This window comes from Mus musculus, chromosome 8 (assembly GCF_000001635.26).
Source record: "Mus musculus strain C57BL/6J chromosome 8, GRCm38.p6 C57BL/6J".
NCBI lineage: Eukaryota > Metazoa > Chordata > Mammalia > Rodentia > Muridae > Mus > Mus musculus.
The window spans coordinates 79,834,988-79,851,565 of NC_000074.6; the positions used below are offsets into that span (position 1 = coordinate 79,834,988).

The 16,578-nt window shown below is 39.8% G+C and overlaps 1 long non-coding RNA gene across 2 annotated transcripts; it reads left to right on the plus strand.

Annotated features, from left to right (window-relative positions):
* Positions 1–1,789: 1,789 nt before the first annotated feature.
* Gm30494 lies at positions 1,790–10,814 on the plus strand. Of its 2 annotated transcripts, XR_387801.3 has the most exons (4): positions 1,790–1,939; positions 2,251–2,317; positions 6,337–6,437; positions 10,004–10,814. It is a non-coding gene; the product is annotated as a predicted gene, 30494 (long non-coding RNA). The 2 variants fall into 2 exon arrangements; XR_878956.2 differs by having other exon boundaries at positions 2,251–6,437.
* The last annotated feature ends 5,764 nt before the right edge of the window (positions 10,815–16,578 follow it).

The window sequence follows — 16,578 nt, forward strand, 5'->3', positions numbered from 1 at the left end:
AACCAAATATTTGCTTGATTGCAAATATTCTTTTAGTCTTTATCCAGTTATTCTTTGCAATAATCCTTTAGATAACAGAATGGATTTTTTTCATACAATATATTCTGATTACAGTTTCCCCTGCCCCAACTGCTCCGCCCAACCAACTCTGTAGCCTTTTGTTCTCTCTCATTAGAATACAAACAAGTATCTAAAATAAAATAAGATAAAAAACAAACAAACTAAAATAGAACAAAACAAACAGGAAAAAAAGAGCCAAAGAAAAAGCATGAGATACACTGAGACACTGAGACAAACACATTCTCACACACAGGAAACCCATAAAAACAAAACAATTGGAAAGCCATAATATATAAGCAAAAGATCTGTAAGCTTTAAAAACAATAAACTCAAAACATTGTGAGACAACAAACCTGTAAAACCACCACTGAGTTCGTTTTTTGTTGGCCATCCAGTGCTGGGCATAGGGCCTGCTCTTAGGTGTGGCTTGTATAGCCAGTAGACTCTGTTGAAGAAAAGTAATTTTTCCTTCATGAGTGATCAGTTGGACACAGCTTCTGGATTGGAGATGGAGGCTTGTGTCTACTTTCCCTGTCAGCAGTGGGACCCCATCTTGCTTAAATATGTGCAGGCCTCATTCTTCAGAATCTTTATCATTTGTCGCTACCTGCTCCATTTGGGTTTGATTTCTTAATTTCCTAGAAACTTGAGGCGCTTCATTGGGTCGTGTGTCTAAGTTCTCTGAGTTCTGCTTTTGAAAACCTGGAACCTCAAAGTGCAGGTGGACGATTCCTTGGTTTTCTTTTTTGTTACATTTTCTTTCTTTCTTTACACCTGGTCTCTCCTTCCCTCTCCCTCCCCGGCTCCATTCTTTCTCTGGGTGTGTGCTTGTGCCCCTGTGTGCTGATGGGTCTCAGGGATCAAACTCAGGTTGTCAGGCTTGGTGGCAAGCACTTCCACTCACTGACTGATCTCACCTGTCCCTGCCCACTCTGACCTTTCATTGTCTTTTTGGAAAGAGTGTCTCACTCTATAGCTTTTGCTGGCGTGGAACTTGCTATGTAGACCAGGCTGGTCTCTATCTCAGAAGTCTGTCTGCCTCTGGGATTAAAGGCATGTATGTGCCAACATGCTCAACTTTTTCTAAGTTTTTAAATGTAAGCTTTTATAGCTATATTTTTTCCTCCCTCATATTTATTACCTGTATCCCAAAAGTATCTGGTACATTGTGGTTTCATTTCATTTGATTCTAGGAATATTAAAGTTTCCTCCTTATTTTTCAAAATTATATTTTTGGTACCTGAGTATTCATGTGGTGTCTGTGTTTGCTCTTGATTTCAAGTTTTATTTTATTATAGTCTGACAAGATTCAAGCAAATTATTTTTTATTTTCATTTTTAACCTATTAAGATTTGCTTTGTGGCCTGTAATGTTATTGAGTTTTGAAAATGTTTCACGGGACACAAAGAAAAGTTTGTATTCATTATCTGTTGGATGGAATAATCTGCTTATGTCTATTAAATATAATGGTTTGTTACATGAGTTAATTTCGAAATTTCTTTGCTGGTTCCTGGTTTGGAAGACATATCTAAAGGTGAGAGTTAAAGTCTCCCACTATTACTGTATTAGAACCTCCTGGACTTTTCATGCTAATTAGGCTTAGGATCCCCATCATTTGATACATGCATGCATACATACATATATGTGTATGTATGAAATATATGTACATACTTTCAATTGTTTTTATTTTTAAATAACTGTTTTCTTTTTGAAATTTGCAGATGGTCTTCTGTATTTGTGTGACAGGTTTCTATGTGAAGTCTACTTCATCAGTGATGAGATCAGCTATTACAGCTCATCCGTGGCTTCCCTGTGCTCGATGGTGGATTCCCATCCTTTGACACTCAAGAGAGAACAGTGAAATGTATTTGCCACTAAGGTAAATTTCTAAGAGACAGCAGAGAGCTCAATCTTCCTTTTAAGTTCTTGTCATTTAGTTTGCATCTTTTAATTTGTGAGTCATAAAACCATGTGTGTTAAATTGTTCTTGAAAGAACTTGCTGTTTCCTATGCTTTTGACCGCTATTTGGGTTGTTGGTACTTCTGTCCCATTTTGAATCAGGGGTGTCTGTGTTAGGCACAGTGGCGTCCTTTCCAGCTCCCCCATGGTCTTCTTGTCCACTCATAAAATTTATCTTTTTCTTATGCTCTTGTGCATAACACTGTCTTTCTTTTCTCTTCTTTTTGAAGATACAGTGCTGGCTTGGCTTTTGTGAGTTGCCTGCTCTATGGAGAGGATCTAAGAAAAGGAAGCATGGTAGGTGGCTTTTGGGTCTCTAGCCCCAGCACTTGGTGATGGCAGCACTGACTAAGAGGTGGGGAGCCCTGGAGAAAGAAGTAATTTTCTTGGAGGAGAGAAGCAACGTGAGGTCAGTGTGAATTGTGCCTGTATCTTTGATGGATGAACACTGAATCACCCAGAGAGTACCTACGGAGCAGAAGAGAAGATTATCCAGAAATGACAGAGGCCATCAACCATTGGGAGAGACTCAGGAAGAAAGAAGCCAATGTAGAATTCAGAACCTGTTGTCTATATTCTTGACTAATGAGATTGAAGGAGGATTTCCATTTTTTCATATTTTCCTTTTGTTTATGGTAAAAGATGCCATAATTCTGCATCTGAACCATAAACACAAGTAATTGCAGTGTAGCCACATTGCAAAAGATTGCCAAAGTCCAGGGCTGACATTTGCCTGCTCACTTGCTTGTTTGTTAAGTATTTGTTTGCTTTTTAACCCGAGTGAGCTTTTGTAGTTATTATTCAGAGTATGCAGAATTAACCAGCTGTACCTTATAACACAGGGCAGGTGAGTAGAGTAGACAAGCAAGAGATAGCAAAGCCTGCCTAAATGCTAAGTCAATGAACATTGATTTGGTACACACTGAAGCATACCATGTTATAAGAAAATAAATATAACTTGAAGGCAAAACACTAAACACCCAGTTAATTTATGGTGAAACATGCTTAGTTTATGATTTTGGTTAATACACGCTTGAACTGAAACAGTGTTCTCTACTCAATTCTTATTAAATAGTGTAGGTGTTCTCTGGAGCATGAGGTAATAACCCAAATACAATTAAAATGACCATAAAATTAAGGGCCTCCACATAGGCTCCCAAGGATGGGACTGTTTGAGGCTTCTAGACACTAGCATTGGGTGGTCTGCTGTTGCTGTATGATACTTAAATAGAGCCCTTTCTCTCTCGGTCTGTAAGGTGTTAAGGTGTTTTTATATGACCCCATAAACCCTCGTTAAACACTTTCTTTTTCATAAAGAAAACTTAAATCTTTATTTGACGTGTTTTCTGTGGCACTCTTTTGGCATTTTAACAAGTCCTTTAAAGAATCACTTCAATAATTGCACCCAGCTTTCAAGGGGAGGCTATGGGTAATTTCAGGTGTTCCCCTTTCCTCCTTAAAAAAAAATTAGATAGAGGTCCTGATACAGTAAGCAACAGGCACAAGATTTTGGTATATTTTCTTTGACTAAGGAAAAAAAAAAGGATCAAAAGACTCTTCAGGTGGAGAAAGACCAATGTCTATGCTGCATGTGACGAGAGCAGGTGTGTTCAGAGCAGTGTGGCCACAGACTCGGGGTTTTGTATGAGATGATGGGACAGAAGGTTTCACTCCTGGATGGGTGGACTGTGGTTTATTATCGTAGGTCACTGCTGCGTTGATGTTGGTGCTTCCTAAATACTTCATGAGAAGTATCAGCATCATGTTTCCAATCCCGTTCATCCTTATTCCCTCCCTCCGTTTATGTTTTCTTCATAGTCTTTCCCACTTATGTACAGAGTATATGACGCATGTATTGTGGTTACTTTTTTTATCTACCTGTATGTAACCTTCATGACAAAGGGGCTTTAAAACTTCCTAATCACTTATTTATAATGATAACGACTTAAAAATAATAACTATTATTATGTATATATATGCATATGTGTATATATGTATATATGTGAATCCAGGGGTGTGTATGCCACCACATGTGTGAGGCCACAGAGGACAACTTTCCCAAGTTGTTACCCCCTTCTCTTCTGGTTCTGGGGATAGAACTCAGGGTGTTAGGCTTGAGTGCTTCTAATGATTGATCAATTCTGCCAGCGCAAGACTGAGTCTTAATTGTCATTGTGTATATTCTATGTCTAGGGCAGCACTTGGGGGAATAATGGTCAGCAGTAATTGTTTGTTGGATGAATAGATTCACTATGGACAGAATCAATCCATGTTATCCCACATGTATTCTATCCCATGGTGTAATGCAAACTTTCACTCATTTTTGAGTCCAGGGTTTACATGCACCTAACTAATTTTTTTTAATTCCATAATTTAATTTTTCCTCTTTTTTCTCTACATTTTGAATCACAAAATCTTGGAAAAGTTAGGAATAATATTTATATGATAAAGAAATGTCACCAGGTAGCCACGAGTTATTGGTGATCTCATGGAGTGGTAGTCCACACAAAGGCACTGTGAACTGCAACTTCTTCCACATCGCAACAGGTGGCTATATTAGTCTATTTTTTATCCCTCTTTAAAAGAAAGAGAACACCCATTGCACAGAAGTGTTGCTATTTGTGAACTCCATATTCTTGAAAAATGTTTAACCACGAGGAAGGATTTGGGGACTTTTGATGAGTAGGAAGTCCCAGCATCTACCTCCCACCCACACTGCAGTCTTATTGGAAGTTCTGTGAATTGTGAATACTCTAGAAATAAACTCTGTTAAAGGCCTGAAAGTTGGAGGGGACCCAGCACACTGCAGTTTGTTTCAAGAAGTATCAAGCAAAACTAAAACCAATTCTCTCTAATGTTCAATAAAACTGATTAATCTTTTGTCAGCTTGACTATGGAAAAAGAGCAACTCAAAAAGCAAGGACATCTGTATGGGTTCTATAGAAACAAAAGGGATTATAGGACAGTTTTCGGAATGACTTTTTACCAACAGATAAGATAATCCAGATGAAACAGACAAATTCTTAGAAATCAGAAAACCTACTGAGACTGTGTCATAAAAACAGAATATCTGACTAAGCTCAGAAACAGTAAGGAGATTGAATCAATAATAAAAAGTTCCTCACAGAATAATACTCTGGACCCAATAGTTTCACTAGTGAATTCTATCAAATATTTGAGATGTACTGGTATCAACCCTCAAATGTAATAATTATTGAAGAAGGAACATTCCTTAGTTCTTTTAAATTTTTTACTTTTAGCTTTATTTATGTGTCTGTATGTCTGTGAATCCCACATGTTCAGGTGCTAAGAAAGGCTAGAAAAGGTTGTTCTTCTCCTGGAGGTGGAATTACAGGTGGTCGTGAATTGCCTGGTAAAGATGCGAGGAACAAAACTTGGCTTCTCTGAAAGGGCAACAAGCTGATCTGGCACTGCAGACCCCAACACACACTCGGAGGCCAGTATTACCCAGACTCCACAGCCAGAAGTAGTATAAGGAGAGAAAACGAAAGTCAGTATTCCTTATGGACAATTGGTATTAAAATCAACAAAATGTTAAATTTAAAACTATATTAGAAGGATATACACCAAATGATATTTATTTCTAGAATACATATATGACAACATATAAGTCATTTAGTATAATACACCACATGAATAAATGAGAGGAAAAAACCTCACAATCATCTTAAGTGACTCAGGTTTTGACAAAATTTATGATACTTTCATGACAAAATCCTTATACTGATTATAGAAAGAAACCAGCTTCATCACAGCAAAAACCATACAGAAAATATCCAGAAAAAAGAATAATAAATCCTGAAAAATGGATAGTTTTCTTTCTGAGATTAGACTGCCTTGGGTAGTAGGCACCCAAGTCATGCCCAGACATACATTCAGGTGAAATAGCTATTCTCACAAAGTTAAAAAAAAAAATCTGCATTTGGCTAGTGTGGATGTATTGGCTAGTGTAGATGTATTGGCTAGTGTAAATATATTGCAAACCAGAAAAACAAACATGAAATGCAAGAAAACAAGCAAAATCCATCATTTGTTTGGATCGTTGATTTAGACTTACATGTAAGGGCTTACTCTACTTCAGAAAGTGTTGGCCTCAACTTACTAATAAAATCAGTGATGAATTTGTCTCCAAGTAGGTTCCTAATTGGGGATACTGAGAGCTAGGACGGTAATGCAGTGTGTGATTGGGAGTATCTTATGTTAAGCCTGTCTTTACTGTCGTCCCCATGTCTCACTTTATTTCTAAGACCTCCTGATTTATTATTCTTAATTAAGTCACTATTTGCTTTCATCAGATGGAACTATGTTGTATAGATATGTACTGAAGTGTGAGGAAATGTCCTGTGCTATCTCAATCCGGTCCCCTGATTGGAATCTGCCTTTCAAATGATTTATGGTAAGCAAACAAAACTACTCATTGGCACCTTAAACTAAGTGAAAGAAGAGTGTAAAATAAAGCTGGATCCAGATGGTAGGGGAGGGGAAGGAGCTGAGAGAAGTAGGTAGAGGGAACCAGAATCAGGATATGCAAGAAAAAAAATCTATGTTTAATAAAAAGAGAAAAAGGTCACCGTTTAATGTTGAGAATAAACAACACATTAAATAAAGTGATATTAGGTTCAGAAAAGAACATAAAATAAGGAATAAAAATTTTAAAAAGTATCAACAAGAAAGAAAGGGTAGATTTGGAAAATATCTGCAGAGAAATTCTAGATATGAAAAATAGAGTTACTTGAAGTACATCATTTAGAGGGGGGAGAGCACAGTTAACTTTATGTGTAAGTCTGATTAGCCTGAGGGAGGCTCAGGCAACTGGTAAAATAGTTATAAGCAGTTACTTGTGCAGAGCTGTGAGCAAAATGCTCAAGAGAACAACTTGAAGAAAGAATTAGTTTAGTTCATGGTTCTGAGAGCACAGATCATACTTGCTTGGCTCTGTGCATGTGGGCAGCACAAACCAGGTGCACTTGACCCCAAGTTCTTAGGCAGTAGCGACCTCAAGGCAAAGGATGTGTGGTGGAATAGCTTCTTCACCTTGTGGACAGGAAGCTCAAAGCAAAGGAGAGACTAGGGACCCTCGTATTACCTTCAAAGTTGTCCAACCAGTGACCCACATCCTCCTGCTAGACTCCATGTCCCCAAAGGTTCAGCCATCTTTCAAAATGGCACAGTAACAATCAAACATCCTATGTGTGAGCCTGAATAGGAAACATCTCAATGTCAAACCACAACCAAGTTATTTGTAGGTGTGTTTCAAGAGTCATTCCAGAAGAGATTAGCATTTGAATTAGTAGATAGGAAGGGATAGAGAGATAGGTATCATTCAGTCCACTGAGGGGTTACATAAAGGGAAGTGCAAATATGAGATTTTTATTTTTATTTTTTCATCAGAAAACAATTTTTTAATTATTTTATTTATTTATATTCCAAATGTTTCCCCCTTCCAAGTCCCCCCTCCCAGAATTCTTTACCCTATCCCCCCTTTTCTTTGCCTCTGAGAGGGTGCTACCCTCCAACCCCCCCTCCACCCTACCTTCCAGCATCCCCCTCCCCTTGGGCATCATTTTTTTACAGGATTAGGCACATCCTCTTCCCCTGAGGCCAAACAAGGCAGTCCTCTGCTATGTATGTGCCTGGGACCATGGACCAGCCAAAGTATGCTCTTTGGTGGCTTAGTCTCTGGGAGCTTCCAGGGGTCCAAGTTAGTTGACACTGTTGGTCTTTTTATGGGCTTGCCATCCCCTTCAGTTCCTTCAGTCCTTCCTCTAACTCTTCCATTTTGGTCCCCAACCTCAGTGCAATGGTTGGCTGTAAGTATCTGCTTCTGTCTCAGTCAGCTACTGGTAGAGCCTCTCAGAGGTCGGCCATGCTAAGCTTGTGTCTGAAAGCACAACATGACAGTAACAGTGTTGAGGTTTGGTGCCTGTGGATAGGATGGATCCCATATTGGGCTGTTCACTGGTTGTGGATGGCCATTCCTTCAGTCTCTGCTTCATTTTTGTCCCTGCATTTCCTTTAGACAGGAACAATTCTGGGTCAAAAATTTTGAAGATGGGGTGTGTGTGTGGCCCCATCTCTCCACTGGGGACTATGTCTAGCTATTGGAGGTGGATCTCTTCAGGTTCCATCTCCCCACTGTTGAACATTTTGGCTAAGGTCAATCTCATTGAGTCCTGGGAGCCTCATACAACCCAGGTCCCTGAGACTTTCTAGAGGTTCCCTTTGCCCCGTCCCCCACCTCCCCACCCCTGCCACCTGCGTATTTCCATTCATTCTCTTGCCTCTCTGGGCTTCTCTCTTGTCTCTGTCCCCCATACCTGATCCTGCCTCCCTTTTCCCTTCCCCTCCCCTCTCTCACCCAGATCCCTCGCTCCCTCTGCCTCCTGTGATTATTTTGTTCCCCCTTCTTTGTTGAATTGAAGTATCCTCACTTGGGCCTTCCTTCTTGTTAAACTATTTTGTATTTTTTGGCTAATATCTTCTTATCCATGAGTACACACAATGCATGTCTTTTGGGGTCTGGGTTATCTCACTCAGGATATTTTCTAGTTCCATCCATTGCCTGCAAAATTCTTGATGTATGTGTTTTTAACAGCTGAATAGTATTCTATTGTGTAAATGGACCAGAGGGATGTCTTCTCTTCTTATTCCTAAACACTGACACTCCTGGCTTCATGCCTTTGGAGTCATTTCAGTACTTACACCTTACACCTGCGTGCTGCCTCTCAAGCTTCTTGGGCTTGGATTAAATTATACCACTGGCTTTTTTAGTTCTCTACCTTGCAGTAGACTATGGGACCCTCATCTTTGGAAGAAGGAATCCAAGAATAAAAAGATCTGTCTGAAGAGATAGTAAGAATGTAGTGTGGGCTGGACAGTAGTGGCGCATGCCTTTTATCCCAGTATTTGGTAGGCAGAGGCAGGTGGATCATTCTGAGTTTCAAGGCCAGGGCAGTCAGAGCTACACAGAAAAACCTTGTCTTAAAAACCAAACCACCCACCCAACCAACCAACCAACCAGAAATGCAACATGGGTGGGAAGACAGGGGGGAAAAGTTTAAAAACAGAAAGTGTAAAATGATGAAGTTTGACATAGAAACCCTAGAAAGCTTTAATGAACAAATTATCAGTATTCAACTGTATTGATAGATTCAGATGGCTCCTCATACTAAACACACACATACACACACACACACACACACACACACACACACACACACAGAGAGAGAGAGAGAGAGAGAGAGAGAGAGAGACAGACAGAGACAGAGACAGAGACAGAGAGACAGAGGCAGAGAGACACAGACAGACAGACAGACAGACAGACAGACAGACAGACAGACATGAGCACCACATGAGGGGATGTCAAGTGTAGACAGGAATGATAACTGCCATGTTTGATGAGACAATGACAAAGACTTTCCCAGAACAGAGAATGGTAGTGATTTAATAACATGTCAAACATGAGCGATTTGAAACCCAAATGGCTGACACAGTTGGATCTTGCTTTTCTCCAGTGCTCAGCGAAGGAAATTCTGAGAAGATCTTTACTTTTATATTGATATTTCTGGGAACAGATTTTGTTGGTGAAGACGTTGAAATAAATTGGCTAGAGGCTAAAAAGCACCCCCCCAACCCCCATATTTCCTAAAATGTTCTCCATCTCCAGGCCCTGTTATGTGACAATAATACTGTGTGCTTTTAGTTATCAGCCTGCATACCACCAAAGTGGAATTTAATGCATCTGTGAAATAGGACTGGCTGACGAGTTAAATATTTTCAATTAAATCTTTTCATCAAAGAGCATTTAGAGAATGTTTAGACTGAAGCTATGTCTGTACACAGGGCATTCTTAAAAAAATACTTTACCAGTATGTGGTTTTTATTCTGAATGTATTACTTGTTTTGAAATTTAAATAATAAACAATATATATGCTCAGAGTCACAGTTTGTCATATTTGGCAGGAAAGCATGTGGGGATCAGAAGCCTGTCTCTTCAGTGGAAACATGAACAGGACCACACAAATGGTCCCACCGTGACATTTCATTCTGTGCAGCCCCAGGAAACAAACCCTCCTTACCACAGAAGCCTGCTTGCCCCTCTCCGACTCTAGCATGCTCACTCCCAGCCTCACACAGAACCATATTCACTTTCTCAACGCTTGTCTACTCGAAAGCGACTGAAACCTTGTTTGTTTGCTTTGGAATCTTTCTCTCTTCATGTCTTACCACTTCTCTAACTATAAAATGCATATTTTTAAAACATGTTGGACCTTTGGGATAGCTTGATGTTGGTAATGTAAGAGTCTTGGCTCATTCATTGAGGGCTTTGCGGCGTCTGTGTTTTTAAGTGTATTTGATATTCATCTATGTGTTTTAACTTTCAGATATTTTTCTTTTTGTGCATAATGGAACTGACCTCAGAACATTATACTTAATGTTATTCAGATTTTTACTTATCTGTTTATTAGACGAAGTATTTCTAAAACATTAAAAAAAAAACCCTCCAGGAATCTAAAAATTTCTTAACAGTATCCCAAGACAAGGAATTCAGCTTTGGAAGAATTCATAACTTGTGTTCAGATTTTCATAGATACAGACAGATGAATAGCAATGTGCTTGTAAGCAGCATCTTGAAAACTGGAGAATCATAAAGAATGCTTCTACACACTCAAACATGATTAAAGGCTGTTGCTCTAGATAGAGCACAATAATCTAATAAACTCTCAGTCCATGTGTAGCTGAAGGGAAATTTTAAATGCTTTTTTATTATGTCTTTTAATAAATTTCTATATCAAATGATTTTTGGATTTCTTTATTTCTCATTCTTGGAACTATTGAAAAATTGAACCAGATAATTCTTTGTTGTGGGGAGCCTCTATTGTGTGTAGACCATTCAGCGGCTCTGTCTTATGTTCCCTAGCTGTCAACTGTGGCAATTAAAAATTAAAAATTAAAAACGTCTCCAGACGTTGCTAAATGTACCCTACAGGACAAAGTCATCCCTGATGAAGAACCACTGGTTTAGGGCATAAATTTGCTAAATCACTGCCCTGGCAAACAGGTCTCACTCTTCAGCTTCTAGGTGATCTCTTTTTTATTTTGTGTTTATTGCACAGCCGTCCTTGACTCTGCACCTGAGTTATTTATTATGACTCATATCTTAATCCACTTTTGCTTGATAATGACTGTACCACAGATTAGGCAAATTACAGAGGAAGGGCTTGGTTTGGGTTCCAAGTTCTCCTGAAGTTTGGAAGGGTCATCTCTGAGGATGGCTTTCTTGATGGCAGTCCTTGGGTCCAATGCCATCACACAAGGAGAGAAGGTTGATGTGTGGGAGTCCCAGCCAAACATATCTTTAGAATAGACCTTCTTTGGTGATGATTTACCTACTCTTTGGTTCATTAATTGGATAATATATGAGGGTGGTTGTACCTCTTTATATCTCCTAATGGTGATTAGATTTCAATGTGCATTTCAGGAAGGACAAACCATGCTCACACACCAGGGCTTTTGTAAATGCTCTCATGCGTTGTCTCTTTTTGTAGGGCACTCTTCAGTTTTGCTGAAGTCCTTTGGAACTTATTCTGTCTTCACAGAACACAAGCAACTACAATCCTCATGCAGAGTGGGCTGTGAATTTTCAATTTTTTTTTTTGAATAGTAGAAGTGGAATGTGCCGCCAGGACTTGGAATATTTTCCCAAGTTGATAGTTTATCATTGATAACTGCCTTTTCAAAATAACATCTATGTCAGTCATTTAGTTCATTGATATTTATGTAGCCTTGAACCTGTTTTCTAAACACCTTAAATATTGTTTTTGGAGACAATTAGAATCTCAGTAATGACCAGGATTGATCATCCAAAGTGCCTACTCATATTTCTTTGGGGAGACAAAGTAATCAACCTTCTTAGGGGCTCTTCTTGGTTACTTCTGGTGCTGACTAGAACCATGGGACCATTCTTGAGTGACAAGGAAGGCCCTGCTGCATTTGCTGAGAATGGCCTGTCCCTATTAATAATGCTCTTTGGCCAGATCATGGAAGGTGAGAAGTGTGGTTGGCTATGAGTAAGCATTGTTAAGAATCTTCTCCCCCACACCCTCCTCATTCACCCCATTCTTTCTACATTCATTGCCCTTTGTTCTACTTAGGCAACAAAAGTAATTCATCACCGTGGGAGACAGGGGAGGTGATGTTTACAATGTGTCATGTGTAGTGACAAAAAGGAGCAGATGATACTTCAGGAACCTAAGTACTGCCTCCCGGGCAGTCTAGTGCCTAACTTCCCAGTGAAATGAACAGTAGAAAGTTTTTCTATGGGGAAAGTGTGAAGCTGACTGGGGATGAATAGAGGGAAGGCATAAATGTGAATCTCAAATGGATCATTATTAGTGGAAGGTTGCCTTCCTTGACCACGACTAACTCGAGGGGGATTCAGTCATGTGATTCATTGCTTCCTGAGCCTAATGCAGTATATAGTGTCTCTGATGAACGGAAAAGTGTGGCTGCAATATTTACTATCACAGTGTGGGAGTGACTTCCTTTCCAAATAGGGGTCAGCAGAAGCCCCTTTGGCTATTCTAGAGGACCACGTGAGTATACTTCCCCTTTACTATGGTGTCCACAAACTAAAGAAACAGTGAGCCAGGCCAAACTCATGACCTTTTTCTTCCTCCAAAATCCTGACTGGTAATGGGAATATCTACACACTGGAACATCATTTAGTGGAGCCACAGGTAGTTTGTTCTAATAGCAAAAGTACTGATGTACTAAGCAATGAGCCTATCTCCAAGTCAGTGTTGATTTATTTTCAAATTTCCCATGGTCTCCAATACCACACTCTGTTAGTTTATGCCAATATTTTAAAATAGTTGTCTCCAATAAAAAAAAGGCAGATAACATTTAATCATTGTTCATGCCCCTACCCAAGGAGACTGACATTCTTTGCCAATAGTGAGAACTGTTTCTTTCCTTAGTCTGATTGGTTTTCTGTCCTCACTTCTTATTTTGTATTTGCTATTTCATTGCTCTCAGTGGAGAACACTGGTTCAAATACCTCTGCCTAGATGCAAGACTATTCGATGCTATGACTTTTAGTATTCTTATTGCACATACAAGGGTTTCCACTCTTATAGACACACAATGGTTTAATTACAGAAAAAAATGATTTTTAGCATTTTCCTACTGTCATTCCTATGTGTCAAATTGTATCTCTCTGGATTGTATTGAGTTAGAATGTTTGATTTAAAATATTGCAGTTTGAATGTCTGATTTGAGTTTCATAAAACATCATTTAGTGGATTTCAGTTTGGTATTAGTACAATTTCCAACAAAATTTCAAGTGTCCCTAAATATAATTCTGCAGTCTTGTACTGTGTGTTTATTCAAAGCAGTATTGCCAGCATTGATGATGCTAACATCAAAATATCAATCAAGGAGTTACAGAGACAAAGTTAGGAACGGACATGGAAGGAAGAACCATCCAGAGACTGCCCAACTCAGGGATCCATGCCATAATCAGCCACCAAACGCAGACACTATTACATATGCCAGCAAGATTTTGCTGACAGGACCTTGATATAGCTGTCTCTTGTGAGGTTATGCCAGTGCCTGGCAAATACAGAAGTGGATGCTCACAGTCAGCTACTGGATGAAACACAGGGCCCCCAATGGAGGAGCTAGAGAAAGTATCCAAGAAGGGGTCTGCAACCCTATAGGAGGAACAACAGTATGAACTGACCAGTACCCCCAGAGCTCATGTCTCTAGCTGCATATGTAGCAGAAGATGGCCTAGTCGGCCATCATTGGGAGGAAAAGCCCTTGGTCTTGGAAAGATTATATGCCCCAGTACAGGGGAATGCCAGGAAGTGGGAGTGGGTGGGTTAGAGAGCAGGGTGGGGGGAGGGAGTGTAAAGGGGACTTTCAGGACAGCATTTGAAATGTAAATGAAGAAAATATCTAATAAAAAATTGTTAAATTAAAAAAACAAAGACAAAATATCAGTCAACTCTGAATCTGCACCCTGTATCTACACCAAATATCCAGCTAACATTAATTATTTGTGTAAAATAATTAAGCATATACAACCCATTAGTATGCAGAGCTAAGGGTTTTAATCTCTTGATGGTTTCAGACAAATGATGAATTCTGGTGACTTTTGCCTCTCTGCTCCTCCTTCCTTGGCCCTGCTGAAACCCCTACTTTTCTCAACAAGTGACTCTGACTTTCACGTTGTTTGTAGTGTGACTTGCTGAGATTAATTAGAATTGTTTACACAAGCAAACTTGGGAGATTGTTTGTTGGAACAGGGTCAGCTTAACTGAAGAAAACGACCCTCTCGCGGTACCTGCCAGTGGACCTATCGGAAGGCACAGAGGCCTCGAGGTCCCTTCCTCATCTATGACGAAATGGTGATGGGATTGATTTTGTGCAATCCTTGTGAAGATAATTACAGGCACAGTGAGTTTGTCAGTGTAATGAGCATGTCATGTTTGGAATATGTCTTTTTAAAAATTTTTTCCTTATCTCCCCACGTTGAAGGGAATTATTTTTAAAAAAAATTTTGTGAATTTTTTGAATCATTCAGAGTTTGATTTGTGTATTCATCTTATATACCTAAATGCCCAGATCACTTAAACACTTTTTGGGAGGAAGGGGTTGTGAGTGGAAGCTGCATAAAGAGCCCTGACCCAGGATGTAGTATTTTAAAGTCTTTTATGCATTGCCTGTGAGTGAATTTGGCAGTACTAGATTAAAAGATCAATTCCAAATGCTGATACCCAAATCAGATTTCTATGACAGACCACACACAGCTCCCTGCTTTTCAGTGCAAAGGAAAGGCATCAAGCTGGACCTTGACGGGGTTGTGTATGGAACGGAGACTGAGAACAGCAAAGCATATACCATCTCATCCCGTAATCAGCTAACTATGCTAAGGAATACTTGGAGCAATTATTACATTGTCTTAACATTGAGGACCTTGGATGTTTGTTTTTATTCCTTCTTGTTCTGCTGGTTTCTTTCTCTGAAGTCAGCAAGGCCCTTTGGTGAGCTGAGCAGATCCGACACACAAGTTTCCGCTTGAATGCATGGTGTTGGTCTGTTCTTACCCACTGCCGTGCCAAGGCTTGAGAGCCATGCATTTTTCCCAAACTCAGATCTTCTGGCTCATTGTCAGTCAGGTCATGCCAGAGCTGCTAGCCAACAAAAGCATATAGGGAAAATAAATTTGTCCTAGAAAAGTACGGGAAAGCGATCACTTTCAGGCAGCCTTACAGTAAGAACACTGTTAGGCTGCACTTCACAGACGTTAAAAACAAAATGCCTTGCCAAATAGCTTCTTAAAGTGTGTGTGTGTGTGTGTGTGTGTGTGTGAGAGAGAGAGAGAGAGAGAGAGAGAGAGAGAGAGAGAGAGCGCAAATGTGTTTGCATACTTTCAACACAGTTAAGCTAAACACAATTTATACACAGAAAACCTAAGAGATTTGCAAAAATTATTTATGGAGGAACCAACATATCCCTGTATGCACGCACAACCAGCTCACCATGTTTTTGCTAGCCAGATCTCAGGAGTAGGAGCTGAGAGATGTGGAGGTTGAATTTCAGTAAAGCACAGCAGGTGGAGCGGTGGTCCTGGAAAACACCTCCTCTCTGCTCAGAGAACAGCGAGTCACTTCAGTTTCTCCTTGCACCTCGAAGCTCCTGATGACTGTGCAGAGAACTACAGAGTGCCTGCTATGAATACCCAGGGTGCAAAAGCGGAGTTTCCGATCTGCTCTGCTTTTTCTCCAGGGCAAAGCAAAGCTGTAGTGACATGCCCCATCTTTGCCTCTGAAATGACTTGGAGGATGCTTATGAAAGACATGAAGGTGGTACAACAGTCTATGAAAGACTGATGTTTTAGAGAGGGGGACCTTTCTGAGACTATTGTCTGGATGAATCTATCAGCTTCCAGTCTATTTGGGTACCTAAAGACATAGAATGATCTGGAAAAGAAATATTATGAACTGTCTCTCGGATGGCATATTTGCCATGAAAATAATGTTGCTGCTAAAGCAGGGGCACAGGCATTTTCTTGACTAAGGTCTCAGCTGTGAGAAACCAGTACCCGATCTTACCCCGTGAATGAGTCATAGTGTACAAAGGAAATGGTGTGTACTAGTCAACGTTACAGGAATTCCACATAGCTGGGGCAGAGCCTACACGTGGACTAGTGTGGATAAACTCATTTTAGCAGGGATTTTTTTTTTCATTTAGAAAGAAGAACTTAAATTTTCTGCAGTAAATGAAATCTGATAATCTTTACTTACTAAAGACAGGAAGACAAAGAGCTGTACATACAACGCATGCAGTGAGCAATTGGTATAAATACCTCTGGATCCCTTTCCATTTCCCAAGCCACACAGCATCTTCTCCCTAGCAAGGTGGCCAGTTAGTGCTTGTTTTCATTAGATAGTATCTGTATAAACATTTTGGATTTGAAGAATGGGAGATACACAGTGTGTTTTGCCCTGGCCTACATATCTCCTCAAGGA